At 40.4% G+C, this 23,697-nt stretch overlaps 5 non-coding genes and 1 pseudogene across 5 annotated transcripts; all 6 read right to left on the bottom strand.

Moving 5' to 3' along the window:
• Positions 1–23,697, bottom strand: part of LOC121513492 — a 119,062-nt pseudogene that overhangs the window by 77,164 nt on the left and 18,201 nt on the right.
• On the bottom strand, positions 18,367–18,439 carry trnak-uuu. Its single transcript has one exon. It is a non-coding gene; the product is annotated as a tRNA-Lys (tRNA).
• On the bottom strand, positions 18,693–18,765 carry trnak-uuu. Its single transcript has one exon. It is a non-coding gene; the product is annotated as a tRNA-Lys (tRNA).
• Positions 19,011–19,083, bottom strand: trnar-ucu. Its single transcript has one exon. It is a non-coding gene; the product is annotated as a tRNA-Arg (tRNA).
• Positions 19,637–19,709, bottom strand: trnak-uuu. The gene has a single exon. It is a non-coding gene; the product is annotated as a tRNA-Lys (tRNA).
• On the bottom strand, positions 19,954–20,026 carry trnak-uuu. Its single transcript has one exon. It is a non-coding gene; the product is annotated as a tRNA-Lys (tRNA).

Here is a 23,697-nt window from a genome sequence, read left to right on the forward strand (position 1 = left end):
ATGGTGATAGTTCAGCTTTACAGGATATGATTAAACTACCATATGGTGGGAAAGGCACTAGAATGCAAAACCAGTGAGCTTAATAACAGCACATCAAGGCACCGTCTTCACTCCTTTCTACAAACAGGTGGCCAATTTTCTGCACACGCATCGACAGGCTGTGACGCATTCTGGCTAATGTCAACAAATGAGGTAATCGTGAGTCACATATTAATCCTCAGAGATGGTGATAGCCTGTTTCTAGGTGAGACAACATAAACAAAGAAAATTGGAAAACAAATTCAGGGTTATCCCTTAAATCCTCAGACTAAGTGAGCATTTGTCACAACATCTCTGGGGGGGGGCTGCATGTTTCATCTCTGTCTAGGACTAGAACATCCTCTAGCTTAATGTTGTCACCAAGTTATCGATACAAGAATGCAAACAATACCTCCTAGAATAAACTAATGCTCAAAAAATTGAAGGGAAAATCATCACTCAGCAAATAAAACAATAAAGATTTATGCCAAAAAGATTAAAAACTGGAAGATAGAAAGAGGCCTGATGTGAAACGTGTGCTCAAATGTACAGTATGTGCAGTACAGTATATGCTACTTGTGCCATTGCCAGTTTCTTCCACAAAACACATTTCTCTCTCTGAAAGCCTGTGTAACACAGTGGAAATGGGTGAGAAGTGATGTGCAGTGCGGTGGATGGGAATGGAAGTCAAACACAGCTGACAGCTCACCAGCTGTGTAATGGACGGGGACATAAGTACTCCCTCATGGAGCATCCATCCTCTGTGAAGACAGCCTTGAAAATAGATAAGTCTACGTTTCCTGCTGTGGAGAATTGCATTTTGTTGTGTTTAATTCCCCTAAGTAAAAATATTCAGCTGTTAAAGTGCACTTACACATGTCAAAGTGTGAAGTACATGGATGCTCTCTGTCTACGTGGGCATGCTTTATTGTAAAGTGTGCAGAGGGGGGGTGTTGGAAAACAAATTAGTGGCCGGCATGACTTCACACAGGCAGGGTGGGAGCTGCCTTCAGCTTCACTGCCAGCTCTGGCACTTCTCCCTTTCGGGGCACGGGCCAATCGTAAATGAGTAATCATCGTCGTGGAAACGTGCTGACAAATAGGCTGATGTAGAGGGAGCGACTGTTATTACACTGAGGTCAAAACGATTGTTTTTAACCGCCTGGCAGAGCTCAGTGCTCAGTCATACAACATTTAGAGCACCGAGAATTTACAAGAAAATAGTGTCAACACAATAACATTAATTTTCATTATATTATTTGTTTGAGGTTACTTAACACTTAGAATTGTGTCAGATGTCAACCCTGGTCAGTGGAGCAACGCTTTCAGTGGCAGCACAACAATCACATGTTGATTCATGTTTTGCAATCCCATCCCTGCAGAGTTGTATATTATAGTCTTGTTCTAGAGTTGTTAATTTAATATAAAGTATCATACTCCAAAAGTTGAAGTCAAATTATATTTTATTTTTAAAAAAGCTCCAATGTCTCCCACGATGCCTCAGCTCTCAGAATCGTTCACTTTTGTCTGTGCCAAAAATGCCAACATGAGGCCACAGAAAAACTGATTAGATGTCCATTTGGCTGAGATCTGTTCAGCAGAGAGAAAATCTTAATCTCACTAAAATTAGTTCAGACAGAGAAGTGCCAGTTTCACTTCAGTGGAATAACCTTTAAATAATGACATTACAGAAGGAGTCACATAGATTCATTGCAGTTGCTGCCCTCACTCAAACAGTGATTTCATAGGTTATTAAAGGCGTGCCCACCTGCCAATCTGTATTGGGTGAATTTATATCATGCTCAACACATTCAGCATACACTTTTAATCAGTGTTTCCCAAACTTTTTATCCGGTTACCTACTTTTTGGAGGGTAAAATACATCATGACCAACAACTTTGTTTCCCACACATTATTGCTCATCAAGCCTGCCTTCTGCACCATCCTTGGCAGGTTGGTTGAGCTGATGGCGAGCTTGGATAACATTAATTCCAGACTCAGTCTGCTCCTGACTTAGAGATTTCCATATTATGGGCCACGTTACCTCCATCACACAGGCTTTCTTTGCATGCTCGGCCCCTTAGGCTTTCTGTGGCTGAATGGTCTTTAACAAAGCATTTCTTTTTTATTAGCCTGGCATCCATGACACTGACTTTAGCTCTTTTGCCATCCAGAGCCTTATTGTGTTTTATTATGTAAAAGAGGATAAGTGTTATAGGATGGAGCTCCCCATGTGGCTATATCATTGTGGTCAATGTTTTGGGACTTGTGGTAAAATCCAGCCTGGATTTCTGTTGTTGTGGTTCATATTGCATTGACCAGGACTGGATTGAACCGTTACTTTTTTCTTTTTTACAATAAAAAGGTGCAAATATATAAGATTAGATGGATTTGAAAATATTGGCATATCAGATGTCTGAATTATCAAATCATCATCAAATATTATCCCTGAAAAGAACAGATCAAACGTAGAGGCGGCTTAAATGTAACCTGACACCCCCCGTCTCTGAAACACAGCGAGTAGCTTGATCCGAATCGTGGTGTGGCATTCAGCTACATCTGGCGAGTTGAGGGGAAAAAAAGTAACCACAACTCTAAAAAAGACTATCATTTTAAACATGAAAACAAAGCAAAAAGCGTATTTAATTTATATTATCATAATGCCAATGCTAGAAACAAATGGGCAGAAAAACTCCTGTGAGAAAACTACAGGGGATAAGTATTTGCTGAACCCGAAATCTAAACTACCTCATAGCCCACTTGGCAAATCCTCTTTATGCCACAGTTTTTTTTGCCTCTACCAACTTAAAAAAAAGGCCAGCAGTAACAAAACAGAAAACACACGGCATTCCCGTGAGCCTATGAGCCAACTTAGTTGGAAAAATGTTGCCAACAAATAAACCAGGCCACCAAACTTTCAAGGAGGTTCATCAACCACAGTTTAAACGGCACAGCTGTAAAACTCCTCTCCCTGCCTGGCCTTGAGAGTTGAGTAATGGCAGGACAGTAGGTGTCAAAAAGCCTGAGGATCTACCAGGCCCCTCTATTGCTGACAGAGAGAACTGGAGCAAAATCTGGTCGAGCAATTTGGGTAAAAGCAGAGCTGGAGAATGCATGTCTTCATCGTAAATTACTAAAATACTATTGGCTGGTTGTGCATACATGGTAGAGTCAGTTATCTCCTCTGCAGTCATGCTGATGTCATCTTGGGCAAGGCGCTTCACCCCAGATGCTCTCCCTCTGCTATGTCAGTGCCATTGAAATGCATATGAAAGGGATTAATTCATGCTTATGGCCACTTTACATAGCAGCCTGTGTGTGATGTCAAACTGGACGCATGTAGTAAGTTCTGAGTTCATGGTAGGCAATTTTATTTTGGTGGGGGTTATTGCATTTATTAGAGAGATGGGACAGTGGACACAGGGATGAGAGAGTGGCTGATGACATGCTGTGACAGAGCTACAGGCCGGACTTGAACCAGGGCCACCCAAGTACATGGGCTGCTGCTGAGCCACTAGGCCATCTGCGACCCCATAGTACGCAGTTTTGTGGATGTTAGAAATCCTCAGCCTGAGTGGCACCTGACTGTCAGAACCCGTGAACATGGGCTCTGCTACAGGGGTCAGTAGGTGTCTGCTCCAATGCCATGTTTGACTGATCTGGATAGGACCCATATGATGGGACAACATGGTTCTGCAAAACCAGGTCATAGCATTATTTGGAGTGAGCTCTAGTACCATCTCCAAGCTGAAGGCCAAGTTCTATTTAACGGGGGATGGCGTGTTAGCTGCAGACTGATACAAGCTTATATGTTAAGATAATTTACTGAAATCAACAATTAACTGCAACTGATCCAAAGCAGTTGACCAGCCAACAGGCCAACTTGATCCTTGGTATCCTGATGGTGTTATGACTACATGGGTATATTTAGCTTATATTAATTTATGTAGCTTAAAAGACATTGAAAACATCCCACAAACATTGACTGGAGAGAGTTTAAATCTTTTGCTTGTCTGGCATCACCTCTACAGTTTTAGGATAACCCCCTAGAAACACACACCCTCACAGACGTCAGCGGTTGTCACTAGCGTAGGCTGACTGTGTCATGAGTCAGAGTGACCAGGAACACCCAGACAGAGGATTCAAGGGAACCCTTTGTGTGAGAGGGTGTGTGTGACTCTGTGGGGGGGGTAGGGTTTGCACAAACAGTTGAGCAATTAGATCTCCAGAGGGTGATTAGTGATAAAGAGAAGCATCAATTTCTGTGTATCGCTGTGTCTTTAACCGCTTCTCAGCTGGATTTACTCTTCTTTTCTTAAATTTATGTTCATGTTTGAGTTCTGATTGGAGATGCAAGCTTTGGGAGCTAAATGAAAACTATTCATGCATTTTCATCTGAGAGAAAGATTTAGGCATAATGAAACAAACTGTCTGAATTGGGTTGATTCCATCATTTTCTTTTTCATGTAGTCTTGTTGTGCAATCCCAGTGTTCCTGGAAACTTTTGCAGCATCCTAATGTGTTTTTTGCTTTCTGTAACCCTCCATACATGCGCTGCTCATATGTGAAACACAGAAACAACAACGTCTAAGACTTTTTATTTTCACAAAATTGTTCTTTCTTTCTTTTTAAAGTGCTTAACAAATAAAGTCGGATTGGATTGGATTGGATTGGATTTCATCTCTTGGGGACCAAAAAGTAAAACTAATAATCTTTCTTCAAAAAATTCTTCAAAATAATCACATATTCACCTAAGAAAGTCCTTGGGCTTTTCTCATAACAACTGCTTTTGTGTCATTATTCAAAGCAGATCCTCTCTACAGTGACACAGAGGGCCACATCAGTCTCTCTGTCTTTTATTTGGGACTTTTCCATTACATTAAGTGGCTTGGTTCTTCTTGGTTACACTCAGCAGCACGGCAGGGGATTTGCTTTTTCACCACAACCAGTTACCAGTTTGAGGGCACACACAGAGCTGATAATGCTAGTCAATGATGTTAAATGGCTGTGCTTTAGGAAGCATTGTTTTGTTCTGCTAGATGACAAGGAAGCCCTCTTTTGTTTAGCTGTCCACTCACATCATGCTTGTCCATGCTTTATCTCAGGGTATTTCAAAGTTTAGTGCAGTGGTTGCTACTTTAACACATCAGATGACAGGCCTCTCTGACATTATTGTTGTGTTTAGAGTTAAGGCAGGAGCCCTTGGACCCTGCCCCAGAGCAGGACCATACTGGGCACAGCTCAGCACCACTAAAGTCATAGTGGAAAAGCCCTATTTCTCTCTATTATGAGCTATTCAGGCCATCTCGTCTTAGTGTAAAGACATGCGCAATTTTACAAAGCAGTACAGGACAATGGAGGAGCCTTCCATTGGTTGATACAGCCCATGTGACAACCACTATGGGAAAACAATATGGTGTATAGCATGCCAAGCTAGCAACAGAAACAACCAAAAGAAAAAAGAATTGAAAAATTGATTAAAATGGTCATTATCAGAGTTACTGGTGTACATCTAATCTTTAAAGGCCTTGGAAAGTCACTAAAGTTCCAGGCTCGCTAGAAAAGCCTCTGTCAGGGCTATGAAGGCATTCATCATTAGAATGGCACGCCAGCAGACTGCAAGAGGGAAAAAAAGTAAATGGCTAAGATTTATGTTTCAAAAGTTGTTGAATTTTAAATAACCTGTGTCTCCTGCTTTGGCTGCATCTTGCTTCTGAAGAGAGCATTGTGCTTCAGTCCTGCCTTAATTAAAGCGAGAGTTTCAGCATCAGTTTCAGTGACGTAGGGGGAAATAATCAGACGCTAATAAGACAGTTGCATTTACAATGGATACATAATGGGAACCAAAAGCCTCATGGTAGCCTCATGTTTCCCCATTGATTCCTTTTATACGTTACATTGCTCTTCTGTACCATTGCTTATTCGCTTTTGATTTCTTCATACAGCACATTAACAGGGTCGTACACGTGACGAAAAAATAATTTAAAAGGGGACAGTACGTGCATGGTTGTCGTGCCTTTTCGGTTATTTCGGATGCTGCTTGGTTTGTACATCTTGCTGTTGCAAGGAATTGTGAGGCATTAATTTCTCCTTTTTCTTCATAAAAGATGGTCCAGTGTATTTTATGCTGAAGGGGATAATAAATGAAGCAATGAAGCCCCTTTCTTTAGTATTTAGAGAATTTGAACTGCCTTTAGTCCAACACAAAAATACTTTGGGGCTGTTTCACTCGTATAGGAACCTTTCTAAGCAAATTAGACCATGTGAACGGACCCCAGGATTAACTGGTTAGATTTTTGGAGGTCAAAGGTCAAGGCCACAGGGCTGATGTGCATCCTTTGCTTGTGAACAAAATACCTCAAGAATGCTTTGAGGGATTTTCTTTCAACTTTGCACATATCTTCACTCTGATTTAACGGTAAACGGGTCAGATTTTGGAAGTCAAAGGTAAAGTTCATTAAGACTATAATTACAGCTTCATTTTTATATCAGTGCTTCATGTGATTTGACATACTTACAGTATTTACAGTTGAGTGATGAATACATACCAGCAGGTAGAACAAAGTAAGAAAAAACTCATCAGTCATTCAATGGTTGCATGATAAAACCATCATCCTGGACTCCCCCTTGCTGACGGTGAATTTTTGTGTTTTATGCCTGCTGTGCTCAGCTTACCCCAACCCACTAGGTTGGCAGAAAAATGTCTTGGTCAAGTCTGGGTGAAAAATGTCATCATTTGCTTCAAGCACACGGCTCACTGTGAAAATGTATGCATACATACTTATACATTCCCCGTGTTTCAATATCTTTTTACTTTGCTTTTCTGACACATGGTCACATTCCCAAAGAAACAGTCTTTGAGGCTGTTTCTGTTGTTTTGCTGTTATGGAAAAACAATCTCTATCAGATGTTGTTTTTGGCTTTGTTGTCTCGTATCATCCAAACATCATGTAGCTGGAAGCAAAGCTAGCTGGCTTGGATCTTTACATCATTATGTGAAATCATTAATATCACTCCATCAGTGCCATCAGCAACTCCTAAACGGTCACACATTCATGAGGACAGAGTAGATTTGGCTCTTATAGTCCACACCTGGTTTCTTTTGCGATATCAGCACTGTAATACAAAACACACCACCAGTGGTTTGGAGAATCAGGCTGACTGTCAAACTATACTTCTAACTTTTGTATTTCTATTTCCTTCATTTATCTTAAGAACCAAAAGCAGCAATAATAACAATAACATCTAAAGTTAACAATTCAAGCAAGTGGCAAATGCACTCTCGATAGCCATGAACAAGGGCATCCCTGCCTGAAAACCTACTCCACTTATCCCCAACCTGATATCTTCTGCTGCATTCACTGACCAGTCAGTGGCTGTGTTTCTAATTTTCACCGACAGGAACTCTGAACAACTCCTCAGAAGTTAACTTTTCCTCATCAGTGGCACTGTTCTGTAACCTACTGACCTCCTGATGACCTTTTGCTTGTGCCATGAGGGGCCAGAGGATGAGATGAAATGTTGATATGGGGATGAGTTGTCAATCGTGAGTCTTGGCATTGCATTGTATTTTGAAGTTGACTGGATTCTTTGCATGCTTTTCTGGTTGTTTGGATTGATCTGCTCTACGTGGATTCACACCAACAGCAGTCACTGATTACAATAGACCTGGCATCTCAAAAATGGAGTGGTACTTCTTGACTTGCTAGAGATGGACTGGAGCACAGGCAGTGGGATTGCAAAGATTTACTAGAAAGGGGACGATATGCTCCACAGGGCACTTTGCAAACGGATTGGGATGCAGGTGGAGTATGTGGAAGTTCAAGGTAAACCACAGCTGTAACACAGGGTCCGTGTCTGTAGCATTTATTCTGTTCTATGGGTTTGCTCTGGCATGCACCTTTGCCCTCTGGGTCAGGTCCTGAACAGGAGCACAGCTCAATGCAGACCAGAAAAGCATGGTGATATGGCAATCACAAATTCACAGGTATACAGAAAATGACATACAAAGAGCTTGTTACTTTGCCTCTTCAAGGTTTATTTGCTCCCTGATTTGACGTACGAGTGATGATATGCCTGTGCATGATGTTTTGTTTTGAAATTGACTGGATGCTCAGTGCGTTCCTGCATCTGGCTTATTTTCTGCATTAGTCTGTTAGATTGTTGTGTTATGTTGAAAATACAAAAAGTGCATATCCCAGGCAGAGCAGAGTGGCGTTCATAGCACACGCCAGAGACAGACCATGGTGCTGTGGATCAGAGAAGTGCAATGTCCCTTCCTGCAGGAAGCCCTTGTTGCACAAGCCCTCTGGCTATAGGGTAGAAAACATCGGTAACAATTTGATAAAAAGCCATTTTGTTTTGTTTTGTTTTTGCTTTAAACAATTAAAAAGCTATAATTGAAGGCATGCTTTGTTATTCTAAAATTTGTTCCTACATGTTCACTACTCTGAATTTAGAAAATTTGAAATCAGCTCATCCCTGTAGTTTTACCATCTTGGCAGTTCTTTAGAGCTTCTATACAGACTTCATGATATGGTGCATAATATGACAACAAAGCAGACTTAAACTTCAGATGATCCCTGCGACCACTCCAAGCCTCAGGACAGCAAGCTCATCCTGAAAATGTTCCAGTTGATAATTCACCGTACCTTTAGATTTGACCGTGTTTTGTAAACAAACCTCAGACTTAAACCAGGCCGTGAAAATCAATGCATCAGAAACATGTGGAGTGCTGCAAAAATGGAGAGCCACGGCAGACAGATGAGGGACCCTCAGAGGAAATCACATTTCATTATTTAGCAAAAAGGCTCAGCATCCCGTCTGTCTGATAAGCATGACAAAATCAGCCATGTTTGGTAATTCTCAGCAGATTTATAGGTTAGGATCAATTACAATGCCCTGTGGACTGTTAGGTAAGGTTTTTTTTATACTAAAAGACCTGCATTAAAAAATCAACAGTTACATAAGAAAAATTTGAGTAGCTAACTTTTTGCGAGCTATTGAGGATTATTTAACTCTATCTGGGTAATTACTGGCCTCATACATGAAGTTTTTTTTTGTTGTTGTTGTTCTTTTAAGCTGTAATCTTCAAAATGGGGACCTCTCAAGTTGTCTGTACAACAATGGCTCAGTTCATTCTGAGAAATAAAATAGCATTTCCTGGACACAATCTTCCAAGACAATTTCCCAAAATTGGCTGTATGAGACTCCATCATCCACCTCTCTGACCACAGACTTGATTTGAAAATCAATGTCAGGACCAAAAAATCTCACCAAGTTAAAAATCTTAATGTGACTAACACTGAATAAAAGTAAAAAAAAAATCAAATACAGTATAATTTTTTGTTAATTGTGAACAAGACTAAGCCAGATGTTTGCCTTCACAATTTTCGTAGGGTTAAAATGACTGCATACGAGAATTCATGAAATTCCCCAGAGTTAACTGTGACATGTAAACAGTCTTGATGTCAGGGATGTGTGCAAACAGGTCTGTGTTTGTTCTGGCAGCGTCCCTCATGTCAACTATTAGACCAAAGCATGACAAACATAAATATTCATCATGTGAACGGAGGAAATCATAAATATTCATTCATAAGTTTTCATGTTTGACAGGTCAAAATGTACATTCCTGCAATGCCAAACACAAATACAAAACAAACTTCCTTAAAGTGCATATTACATGTTGACTTAAAGACTGGCACAGTTTAACAGGCAGAGAGGGAGGATGAATAACAGACAGACGGGACACGGAGCTCCCACATATAAGGCTTCAGCCATTCACACTGAGGAACAGGGGTAGTATCCTTCTCCTATGAGGCAATAGTACACTTTCTAAATGTTAATCCCAATAATGATCTAAACTATGTTACTGTACATGTGCTGAGATAGGGACATTCTATTATAGGCTTGTACCTCTACAGCCCATGTTTGTCCTTTTTCCCCTAACTGCTCTGATTTAAAAAAAAAAAAAAAAAAAAAACAGTTTGTGATCAAGCTTGATCACAACATCACTGAGCCACAGTCGCCCCTAATCCATCCAAATGACTCAGTGACCATAGATAGAAAATACTGGAAAAAGCCTGAGTGAGGTCAGTTGTTGGGTTACTGGGGGGCTTTTGAGGCCAGTCTGCAGAAGGTGCCATATTTTAAACACTTTGTCAAACTATTTTTAGAAGTAACAAAACAAGAGCCAGAGCTGAGGTCAATCTCAAGCCTCCTGATAAACAGTTACATCATGCTGGTGTGAGAAGCAGATCTGCTCAGGGTCCTGCATTATGCACCTGACTGTGCACTTTATGATACACAGAAATGATGGTGCAGCCCATTGTGATTGAATACATGTCAGAAGGAAGTTGTCTGCACAACATTAAAAAACTCAATTCTCAGGGAAGGATGCAACCATAATGCCACTCTAATCCAATCCAAGTGAGGGGTTGTCATCTTTAGGTGTCTCACTGTCAAGGTATGCTGCTATGCTTTAAAAGGACAGGAGTCATGTACCGCTTTGATGGAAATTTTGTGTCTCTTTGAAATGCATCATCCACTTATCAATTAGAGGGCCAGAGATTAGGATCATCACTATTGTGTTTATTTCTTTCAGTAGTTTAAAATGACATCACAATTCTTATTTGTTGTGTACAATCCTACTGTTGAACTATTTGTTCTTAGGGTAGCACAAATAAATTAGCACGATCCAGTCACTGTGATCTTTTCCGCATGTCTCTGTTCAGCATGACCTCAACAGTTAAGGCCACTTTTCCAGGAAAGCTTATGACTTCTGAGATCTTCTGGCTCTCTGTCTACATCTCGAGCTCAAATTCTGTTTTTCAAATTAAATGATTCATAGATGGCACAAAGCAAAGTCTTCATCATCAGATGCTTTAGGTTAGCTAGATCTATGTTTTTAAAGAGCTGCTGTCCTCCTCACACTTTTGTATCTCAGATAACTCCAACTCTGTTAAGATTTCAGGACAAAAAAGATAATTTCCAACATTTTGACAACAGGACATTGCTAAAACATGTTTCAATATGTGCATTCATTGGAACGGCATAATTCACTGTGATGAAAAGATGACATGAAGTTAAATATGTTCTTTGAAGGTGCAATGTCTGATCCTGATAAAGACATAAAGAGATTGTCCATATAATTTTCTCTGGTACTAGTCCAGTCTGGATTTTGGTTTCCATGTGTAGTGTTTACCCATCATGTTTAAGCAGGCCTTGGTTTATGCAGAAAAAACTGTACAAAGTGGGCAGCAGATGGATGGCAATCTGTTGCAATGGCATACCAGCTCCAATCTGATGGTAATTAATTTATCAGGATAAACAGATTCCTGCATCTAAGGGTGGTTTCACATAAGGGAGCAGGGCCGGAATCCACATGGCCCCAAAGTTCGGTTAAGTGGATCAGTAGAAAGGAAGCAGCCCAGCTCTGCTTGAAGAGGTGGTCTTGGGTATGGTTAATGTGTATCTGAGCGTGGTCTAGTGGAAATGTGGATGCAACTGTGCTCGAGTTCAGGGCTCACATCAGCAAGTTGAGTTGTAGGGGTAACTCTGGACATCTGTCTCCTCCAAAACCGTTCTGTCTGTGCAGCGTGGGCCCATTTAATCCTCTGAGCTGCATGGTAGATGTGGTTTTGTTTTCCCCTGTACACCTTTCTGAATGTCATCGTAATTATTCATTTCTTTTCCCTCCTTCACATTCGTGCATGTGTGTTCTAACCCTCCCCCATTCGCTCATTAGTTAAAGCTTTTAAATTTATGATGGGTGTCACCAACAGGCAAATCCTCACATCTGGACCTCTACAGGACGTTTCTGTGAACAGTCATTAACATGAAGAAAAGAAAAATCTTAAGTGTGCACAAATCTCTTCTGCTTCACGAGTGCTACACACAGCAATAAGAGATACACTGATTTATTACAAATGCATTGCACACACACAGAGCATACATCTTCATTATTATCATGATAATGATCAGTAACATTCCCATCCTTTTTTTCTGTGCAGAGCCTCTGAAGTCAATCACATCACACTCACGTGTAGAGTGGAGTAATGTCAGAGTATCAAGGCCTACGGATCCAAGAACTTGGACATCATACAGTGCTGTCATACTGCTGCTCTGTGTTTACTCAGGTCACAAGACAGCCATGATGAGGTAGTAAGTCTTTCTGCTTGCTGCCAGGTCTGTAACCAAAAAACCTGAAAGCTGGCTGATATCATCTCAGAGTGATTTCATTAGTTTAAACTGTTTGGAACTCTTTGCAAACTTCTAATTTCAGCTCTTCAGTACTTGGCGTTATGAACGACTTACCCATCCCTCACTTATTATGTATTTTTGTGCACAGCACAACATGTGTTTAATCCTCTGAACCCTAAGGTATTTTTTAACCATTTTGTCTCACCTGGATGTATTGCCTTAAAAAGCTTGTAAAACATCGACCCTGCTGTATAAAGTCAGGCTCTCATCCTTTTTTCAGGAAAACCTGGGCTTTAAGAACATGTGTGCTGCATGTCACTTGAATATTTTTAAAGTCAGGACTATAAAGACAAAAGAAATGGAGATTTAAATACTTTTATGTGTAACCCACAATAAACAATAAAAGTTAAGACTTTTTCCTGCACAAACTTGTTTTCCCATCTCTCAGGGAACAAAGAGTTAAAAAAATAATCAATCAATCAAATCAGTCCTCAAAATAATCACATATTTAAAAAAAAAAAGTCCCTGCACTTTTTTTTGTTAGCTCTATTTGAGCCATTTTTCAAAGTTCCTCTCTGCAGTCACAGAGGGTCACCATATACCTTTCTCTCCATTAAAAGCTATTCAGGCTGCCTCCTCTAGGATGTGCAGTTGGCATGTACATGACGCAATGATGGAACATCCTGCCATTGGTTGTCACAGCCCAGTCACAATATGGATGGTGGCATTAGCTGCTAGCTGCTAGCAGAATCTGAGATACTGGTGTGGATTTAACCGTCAAAAACTGCAGAAGGTCAGTGTCAGGATACGTGTTATTCATGTAAGCTGAGTGTGCCAAACTAGACTGAGGATGCAACAAAAATCCTGGAATGCCTGGGTCATAAGACGCCCTGTAAGCACGGTCCGTCATGCCACATGACAAAAGCATTTGTCGTTCCTGATGTTTAGATTCAGGTCCAGTGCACTGGGTCAACATCTGGCTGATTCATGTGGCCTGATAAAGCTTTAACATGGTGACATGCATTTCAAAAGTCCAGCTGGAGTTGGATTACCACTTTTCTAACTTCAAGTAAACCTACTGACTATCCCATGTCCTGACATCAAACAAATGACGGCAGGTTATTGGATTCAAGAGCCTGGGTCCCTACACTTAAGATTTAGTGAAGTCAAAGTCAAAAGAGCAATGACAAAGGTAAAAGTCATCTTAGACCAACCCTCTGCAAGGTAAGAAAGTGAGACCAAAATCTGAAAGGCCAGGCCTGGTTTCAGTCTCTGATCTATTTCATCATCTCTTTACAAGTCCAGGATAGAAAACAGCTAAGCATGAAAAATACACCTGCTCACATAACTCATAAATTCTTCTCAATGAGGTGAGGTCATGTCTCACCTCAGTCGTTCACCTCTGCTCAGCCCAGCTTGTTGAAGGTGTTTTTAACAGATCTGACACTGGAGCGACCCTCCTCCACCCTGCCACACATTCCATTTTCATGCGTCTTTATCTCTTCTTCGCTCCTTCTGTGTCTCCTGTATTTTCCTGATGATTTGGATTCAGTGTGAGCATAACAAACATACTGCTGCCATGGAGATCTTTCTAAAAATCCCAGGAAAGCATGACAGAGCATCACTTCTGAGAAGGAGGACTCTTTCAGTCCCTCGGCTACAATTGTTGCTTAATGTGGTGTGATTTTGAATAATTTCACCTGATTATTTATTAAATTAAAGTGCTTTTAATGTTGCCTAAGTGATAGAGTGGGGCTAGAAAAATGGTTCTGTTAGATGAATGGATTGTCAGGTGGCACAATCTTCCCCTTTTTTCCTGAGCAGACTCCTTAATGTTTTTTCTGTTACGTCAGGCCATCGCTGTATGATTTTCCCAGATGAGCTCACCTACTTTCTGCTCTCCGACACCACCTGACCGAGGCTGACGTCTGGCTAACGTAACATATGTCAAGGTTATGAGGGCTGGGGGTGTGTGAGAGATTTAGGGTACTGTGTGTCTTTGTGGGAGAGAACAGGAAAAGAAAAGCTAAGACTGAGTTATATTTATTAGTTTAGCCATGCAGATTTATTTTGATTTAGTGTCTAAGGTGATGGATGCATCTTGGCCGAGTGTGTGCGTGCTGCCTGTGCGTGATCGTGCAGAGGGGAGTCTGCTGAGCGGAGGGACTGAGGTGTGGCAGGGTTAAGAGGTTAAAGGTGCTCTCATATACGAGAGTCACTGAAGATGAGAAAAACAAGTGAAGCTTTGGCAGCTACAGATAGATTTCCATCATGCATCCACCCACGAGTGCACATCAGTCTGAAGAAGCTAAACTCACTGATCAGCCATAACATCATGACCACCTGCCTGTTATAGGCCCCTGTCTAATCAGATCAGGGCCATGACAGCCCTGACAAGACAAGGAAGACTCTAGACCTCTGAAGGGGGCTGAGGTAAGAGAACGCTTAAAGGGATTTTCTTCAAACTTTGCACTAATATCCACTCTGACTCAAGGATGAACTGAAAATATTTTTGAGGATGAAGGTCAAAGGTCAATGTGACTAGATATTTAAAGTATGTAGTAGAGCTTAGATCACCTTGAAAAAGCTTAGACCAAAAAAATTCCAGCTCGACTCCACCTGAACCCAACCCATCCATTAACTATATTTATGGGCTTTAAACCTAACATTATTTTATAAACTGTCTAAAACTACAAAACTACAAAACTGAGTAGTTTTAATGAAAGAAGTAAGTTCAGAGGACATCTTAATGAGGGCTGCATACAAATACTGTATGTATTACAGAGGTGGCCTATCTATTGTTAGTGATAAACAGAGCAGTGAAGATGACGAGCAGACGTGCAAACACTACTGTGCACCGAACATGTTAATCTTTATGACATCATCAATCCCTTTTACTGCTAAATTCTGCTTTTTACACAACTCATTTGTGAGTTGCATTACAACAAATGCTCAATTTAAGTATTTGCCTCTTTTTGCAGCATCCTGTGCATGATTGCATGCTGTGCTTGCTCTCTCTTTGCCTTGTATGTGTGCTAACAGAATGGAGCAAGCTAGCATTGACACTTTTTAACAGCTTTTCTTCCTTGTTTGATCAAAAACATACAGTGCATATAAAGAAGATATAGTGTTTGATAAATAAACCGTTTGGAGTGTAGATTTTGACACAGCTTTTTAATTCAGGAAATGTGGCCAGCAAACCTGGGCAGCATGTCTCCTTTTATTCCAGTTTATACTAGAAAAATGTGAAAAAGCCTCAAAAATCCAGGTTAAAATGTAATAGTGCTTCTGTGTCTGACAGGAAGTGTTCATAAGCAAGCAAATCTGTCGTACACTACAGTGCTCAAATGTCCAGGTTTTTTATTGCACCAAAGTAGTGAAAGTCATAGCACTTATGCACTTTATCAGATATCTCAAACAATTACCATCACCTGCACATGGTAAGATGCTACACACTTATCACGTTAGTCTGATGAAGAACAGCAGTGCTGGAAAAGTCACAGCTTTGTAGTGTTGTACTCAAGACCACACTATCCAAGACCAAGACTTGCCTGAGACCTAGATCAAGACAAGACCAAGTCTTTTGGGGCTTGAAACTGAGTCAAAACCGAGGCCGAGGCAAGCCAAGACCATGACCATAGAAATCAATTTTAAAAACCATGACAAGGTTGAACAATTAAAGAGCATTCTCTCTTTAATTTTAGTTTTCTTTTTAATACATTTGATGGATAAAAACAAGGTGTCTGCAACTCTTTCAAAGCACAACATGCAAAAAACTTAGATCTTAATCTTAATCTTTAACTATTTGTAAAAAAATAAATCCTTGTATATTTAAAAGCCACCGACAAGTCCAGAATTATTTTAATTATCTGAAAATAAGATGTTTATCTAGATTTGTCAGGTAAATGAGGCCTAAAGTAAGTGTTCAGAGGTGTTTTGACTAGAAATAAGATGGACTGATGTCCGAGTTTTTGCAAGTGTAGTTATTCGTTGTTTTAGCAAGTGCTGCTCCTTATTATCAGATTAATGAAGTCGAAGAATAGCAGATCAGTGCTGGTCTCGACCGATCTTGATGGAAAATCCAGAGTCCGGCCAGTCCGAGACAGAGACAAGACCAAGATATTCAACATGTGGTCTTGAGACTGCTCTCAAGACCAAAACCATTGTTGAGAACTACAACAATATAGCTTTGGTGCAATCATTGTTGGGACATTAGAGCCCTGCAGTGTGAAAGACATTTTCTTTTTAATACATGTTAATCTTTTTGGCTTAACGCCAGCCCACCTTCACTGTAAAATCAAATATGAGGGCCTAAGGCAAAATAGTAAAGCAACAATTGCCATTGAGATGGCCTTACATACTCATAGCTAAAAATGTCAAGTTGTTTATCATGATATTATGTTCCTATACCTGACCAGACCTAAGCATGTTAAATGCACAAGCAATTCATCCACCACTGGGCTTTCACTTTCCAGCAAAACACTTTGTGGAGACATACATACATAAGTAGAAGTAAAAGTACTGCTCTGTAGATCTACTCAAGGAAAAGTAAAAAGTAAGTCATTTAAAGTTTGCTCAGAGTACTGAGTAGCTACTTGTGATCCTAGAGGGGTTTTCAAGGTGAAATATGATCTTTATTTAATGTGTAATACAAACAAGAGGTTCTCCAGCAAGGTTGTTTATCATAAGGTGTTACTTAACCTAAAGTGAAACGCAACAGGATGAAATGTGGGATCGATCTCTCACTTTTTACTATTGATCGTTGTGTGTTATGGTCAAACTTGCAACCATTTTGTTGTTGTTGGCAGAAAGCTTAGGCCTTCTTGTTTTGGCTTTCAGTGTTGATTTTTTACTCAGTTCTTTATGCAATTTAAAATGTAACTAAGTAAAATACTTCACCCAAAATATACTTACGTAAACATAAAAGTAGTGATTTTAAAAAGTACTTAAAAAGTGCAAGTACACAAAAAAGCTACTCAATTACAGTAAATGGAAGAAACAGAAAGAAAAACGGTGATGCTATTTTTCAGCCATTATTTTTCCAGTTGTCTTGGTCTCGATTTTCCCCCAGTCCAACAACAACACACCACTTAAATCTGAGAGGAAAGTGTCAAAGTCCTTCTCCTCTTTGTGAGTTTGAACAGATTGAGTTTCAATCTGATAAAACAGAAATATCATAGCCTAACGTTCTCCCTGTCACTTCACTTCCAGCCTCTACTCTCAAATATTTTGGTCATTAAAGAAAAACTCTCCTCCTCACATGTATTTTACTGTCTGCTGAAGCTTTTGAGTGGTTTACATAACCTTGTGTCAAATTCCTCCTACTGATTACAGCATTACGTAGCAGCACTTCAGCTCACTGTGTTTGTACGGTGAAGGTTAACTTCTCGGGCAGCTGGCGTCTGCATATGCACATGTGTTTGGGTGAATGGTGTGAAGGAGCCGGTACTTAAGGCTTCCTCTATGAGGTCATCGCTTCACAACTTGTGCACAAACATTTGAGGTGTGTTTGGGTCAGGAAGAGTTATGGGTCATTATAAAAGGCTCATATCTGAGGCTTATTATACCAGGGTGGTAGATGTTGAATCATTTTTAACCATTTGCTTCAGCCTTTTTATGGTACAGTATTGAGAGACAGCATGGTAGATTTAACCTCATTACCTCACACAATCATGGATATTCTTTTAACCGGCAGACCATTAAAACTTATAAACTTTGATTCTGTTTGAATGGTTATCTCTCCTTTATTTAGTCATCAGTACCTTTCAACCTGTACCTGGCATTTATTCACACACAAGTTTTCCATTCTATCATAAACCGTTCCTCAAGACAACATACCAAAGAGTAACAATCAAATCAAGTCACAGGCCAAAGTAAATCAAGGATAAGCCATCTACAATGAGAGCTATAATAATAGAGGAAAGGCAAATTGTTTGAGTAATCTTAAAGACAGGGAGGGATTTTGTAACCAAATTAAGTCAGTGCTTTCATTCCAACAACAGCCCACACAGATTTAAAGTTAGTATTGAGATTCCCTGACTTACAGTGATGATAAGACTTGAGAATTTCTGTGGTAGATTGTTGCCATTTTTGTGAATTAAACCTGTCACAAAGGCAGCCTCAAGATTATTGAAATTACAGCTTTATTGCCTGAACAAGGAGTTGAACCCTGGACGCTCAGATTAAAAGTCTCACGCTCTACTGACTGAGCTATCCAGGCTACAAAGCTTGGCATTCTTAAAAAGAACAAGCAACCTGAGCATTAGAGCCCAAGGAATTTGGTTGATAAGAGGCATCATGGCCTCAATCTGGGCACTGACCTCGACAGAAAAATGCAGCAGATTTCCCATATTGCACTTTTCTGTTAAGTCTCCTCAAAGATGCCATTTTTTGTTCCATCCATGGTTTGTCACAAAGGCAGCATCCCAACTTGACTGTTAATTAAGATTGATGAAATCATAGCATAGCATCATCACCTGAACAAGGACTTGAATCCTGGACCCTCAGATTAAAAGTCTGATGCTCTATCAGCTGAGCTATCCAGGTTTCAAAGCTTTGAACTCTCTGAAAAAAACAACCAACCTGAGCATTAGAGCTCAAGGAATTTGGTTAAACAGAGGAATCATGGTCTCTATCCGGGCACTGACCTCCACAGAAAACTGCAGCACATTTCCCGTCTTGCACTTTCATGATTAAGTCTCTTCAAAGATGCCATTTGCCATTCATGGTTTGTCACAAAGGCAGCATCCCAACTAGAGGGTTACTTAAGATTGATGAAATTATAGTGTCATTGCCTGAAAAGGGATTTGAACCCTGGACCCTCAGATTAGAAGTCCAACGCTCTACCGACTGAGCTATCAAGGCTTCAGTAATCTGCGTCTCTCGAAAAAAAAAGCAACCTGAGCATTAGAGCCCAAAAAATATGGTTGAACAGAGGCATCAAGGCATCTAGGCATCTATCCGGGAACTGACCTGGACAGAAAAATGCAGCAGATGTCCCATGTTTAGTCTCCTCAGATATGCCATTTTCCATCCATGGTTAGTCACAAATGCAGCATGCCCACTCCAGAGTTTCTTAAGGTTGATCAAATTATTGCATTATCATCTGAACAAGGACTTGAACCCTGGACCCACAGGTTAAAAGTCTGATGCTCTACCAACTGAGCTACCCAGGCTTCAAGACTTCACATACTGGGAAAACACAATTTACCAGAGCATTAGAGCCCAGGGAATTTGGTTTTACAGAGGTATCATGGAGTCCACCTGGACATTGACCTTCACAGCAAAGTGCAGCAGACTACCCATGTTGGACTTTCATGTTTGTCTTCTCAAAGATGCCATTTTCTATCCATGGTTTGTCACAAAGGCAGCATCCCCACTCCAGAGGGCCTTAAGATTGATCAAATTGTAGCATTATCGCCTGAACAGGGACTTGAACCCTGGACCCTCAGATTAAAAGTCTGATGCTCTACCGACTGAGCTATCCAGGCTTTGAGGAAGCCAAGTTGCCTAACAAAAGAGTAAGGGGAGCATTAGAGCCCAGGGAATTTGGTTGAACAGAGTCATCATGGGCTCAATCTGGGCACTGAGCCCCACAGAAAACTGCAGCACATCTCCCATATTGCACTTTCATGTTTAAATCTCTTCAAAGATGCCATTTTCCATCCATGGTTTGTCACAAAGGCAGCATCTCCACTCCAGAGAGCCTTAAGATTGATCAAATTATAGCATTATTGCCTGAACAGGGACTTGAACCCTGGACCCTCAGATTAAAAGTCTGATGCTCTACCGACTGAGCTACCCAGGCTTCAAAGTTTTATTTTCTGTGAAAAAAAACAACCAACTTGAGCATTAGTGCCTAAGGAATTTGGTTGAACAGAAGAAACATGGACTAAATATGGGCACTGACCTCCAAAGAGAAGTGCAGCAAATTTTCCACGTGACAGTTCCACATTTTAGTTTCTTCAAAGATGGCATTTTTGTTCCATCCATGGTTTGTCACAAATGCAGCATCCCCACTCCAGAATGCCTTAAGATAAATAAAGTCATAGCATTCTCGCCTGAACATGGAATAAACCCTGGAACCTCAGGTTAGAAGGCTCACGCTCTACCAACTGAGCTATCCAAGCTTCACTGCTTTGCTTGCTGGGGAAAAATGGCCAACCTGAGCATTAAACCCCAAGGAATTTGGTTGAAGAGAGGCATCATGGTCTCTATCCAGGAACTGACCTTCACAGAAAAATGCATCAGATTTCCCATCTTACACTTTCATATTTAAGTCTCCTCAAAGATCCCATTTTCCATCCATGGTTTATCACAAAGGCAGCATCCAAACTTGAGAGTTCCTTACGATTGATCAAATTATAGTGTATTGCCTGAACAGTCACTTGAATCGTGGTCCCTCAGATTAAAAGTCTGATGCTCTACCGATCGAGCTATCCAGGTTTCAAGGGTCTCATCGCCTCTGAAAACGACCATTTTTCCATCCATGGTTTGTCACAAATGCAGCATCCCCACTCCAGAGATTGATGAAATTATAGCAGGAGGGCCTTCCCTTCCTGTGGAGCATATATACATATATACATAAGCCCCATCTTGTAACATCACCTCTAATGTTGACATCACTTGTGTATCCTTATGCCTTTTTCCTGCATGAAATATTTCCATTATATTATATTACACTAATGTGGGATTGTGTAAGGTTTAGCATTGTGTTTTTATGGACATTCATTGCTTTTTGAAAATGGTTGACATGGTTCAGAAAAGTAAAAGGATCAAGTACTGAACCTTGTGGTACCCCAGTAAACATGGCACTATTTTTCAGTCTCCCATCTTTGATAGAAGTGACTCCATTGTGATAAGGGACACAAACCAGTTCAACATTGTATGCTGTGCACATGTCTTGCTGAAGGGTAGATTGTGATATTACACTAAATAAAATGGACTTGATTTGGTGTTTCACAATGTTAAAGGCAGCTTACAGGAACAAAAAGATGAAAAATGATATTCAAGCACTTTTGATGACTATCTTTGTCTCACATTAGTGGCAGTGTCCCAAGTTCTTCTCAGAGGGTGATCTGGATTTTCTTATGATGCAAACTTATCAAATAAAGATTTCAATGCACGTCACAGTTTGATGCATTGGGGTATTTAAAATGAAAACCAAGGGGGTGAGAAAACAAAGTCTGTTGTCCCCCACCCTTGTTTTCCCAGGAGTTCCTTGTTGGGACCCCTCTGTTTGAGGCTATCCAGGTTCAAAAACACTCACATACACACAACCACTTTCACATACTAAAACCTTTAAACTCTCACACATAAGCACAAGTGTGCTAATGTATATCTTCAAGTCCATACGGATATTTAGCCCCCTCGAGGATGCTGTAAAAGCTCACATGCACCCTATCCAAAGCTGCTGGAAATGATGTAAGTTAAAGCACACAAACAGTGCGGTCCCCAGATCTCCTCTCTGGTCAAACCTATAAAACGTGATATGGCCTTTAACACACTCAGCTGAGCTTGTGTTAAATGTAGACAGTCAAAGCTGTGTTTCCATTGGGGCTTAAATAAAGATTTTATTGCAGTCTTGAAGAGGTTTGAATTATGAACCTATTTCAACACCAAAGATAACAAAGAGAGCTGCTTAAGTTTCATCGAAAACAATCTCTGTCAGTTCAAGAGTAACAAGAAGACAAAATATATTTAAACAAATTGGTGAAAGACAGCAGGATGGCCACTAAGTTATATTATCTTAATCCAAACTTCGTAATTACAGCTCCACAGTTATAATGAGGTCAGGTAAAAATGTATTTTGTGTGGTGTTAGGAGAAGACTGACAGGAGCTTGTGTCTCTAATGGCTTTTTCATCAAACATCCTGGAAAGCTTGATGAGCTCATGGAAAACCTTGATCTTTTACAAAGAGTCTGCAGGTCCCAGCTGTTCCTCTGGCTTCTCTTGAAAGGCTGAATCACAGCATGGCAACACACTCCTGAAATGCATTTTGGGGGGCAGCAGTAGCCGCATGATTAGTAGAAGAGACGTTCATGAGAAATGTAGCCGGCTTAGATTTCCAGGAAAGGCTGCAAACGTCTGTTTGTGATACAAGTGACTGAGCATGTGCAGGACCCTTTCTTTGCCTTTAATGGTTTGGCGAGAGTGCTCATCTGTAAGTGCACAGTAAGGGAACAAGAATTTACTCCTTTACTCCAGCCACCAGACATTTGTGGCTGCAACACATGTATTTTAAATGTTGATATAAAATAAAGCTGATATAAGCAGCATTTAAGACATTTGAGGGATTGAGGGTATAAATAATGTATTTTTTTTTTAAATCATAATAATCATAACAAAACAGATGATTTATAAGAAAATCTGTTGGTAGGAACAAATGTATGATGGCTTATTCTTGTTGGTATTTTGTCAGTGAAAACAATTAAAATTGATTTTTAACTTTTGGGTTGGGGGGGTTCATAGGGGGCTTAGTTTTCATTAAATACCTGTACAAGTGGAGGAGCTATATGAAAAAAAGGTATGGAACCACTGCTCTAAAGGATATTTCTGAAGCCAAATTGGAAGTTCTTCTTTTTTGTGTTTTTTTTTTTCAAAATTATTGTTTTATTGTTGGCATTTAAAATCATCTGTATTTATGGTGGTGTGAAAATAGTGTGTATAAGTGCTTGCTAAGCAAAACATTCTTCGGGCTGAATGTGTCTGGAGCTTCCTAGATTTGAGCTAAGCCCCAAATGTTTGACACATTTGTCTCTGCCCCTGCTACAGATAGTCAGATGTTCAAAGTCTTCACAGATTTACATTTAGGAACATTTTTCTAAAGTTGTTCCAAAAACGAGAACCAGAACAAGCTCTGATCTTTGAGATAGGAAGGGAGAAGCTACTTGGTAAGAGGAATCTGCTTTTGGTTGTTTCAGTTGGAAGTAGGTTGTTGGCAGTTTTTGCTTAGGCTGAACGTGTTAGTTTCACTCTCTCTGCAACAATAGGTGAGGCAGTTGACGCGTGTGGCTCCCTCTATTGATTGCTAAAAGTGTAAACTGCCGGGGCGGAGTTTCACTGTAGTCCAAGCTTTAAGAGAGTTTGAATCTAAATTTGCCAGCAGAACAAGCTCTGATCTTTGAGATAGGAAGGGAGAAGCTACTTGGTAAGAGGAATCTGCTTTTGGTTGTTTCAGTTGGAAGTAGGTTGTTGGCAGTTTTGCTTAGGCTGAACGTGTTAGTTTCACTCTCTCTGCAACAATAGGTGAGGCAGTTGACGCGTGTGGCTCCCTCTATTGATTGCTAAAAGTGTAAACTGCCGGGGCGGAGTTTCACTGTAGTCCAAGCTTTAAGAGAGTTTGAATCTAAATTTGCCAGCTGGGGCGGTTAGCGGCTGTGCACAATCAACTCAATTGTGCACATCTGTGGCATATCTCTATATAAGTACACAGACTGCGCTGAAGCGTCAGCGTAAGCGTCAGCCCTTGTGGAAGC

Source organism: Cheilinus undulatus, linkage group 8 (assembly GCF_018320785.1).
Source record: "Cheilinus undulatus linkage group 8, ASM1832078v1, whole genome shotgun sequence".
Lineage (NCBI taxonomy): Eukaryota > Metazoa > Chordata > Actinopteri > Labriformes > Labridae > Cheilinus > Cheilinus undulatus.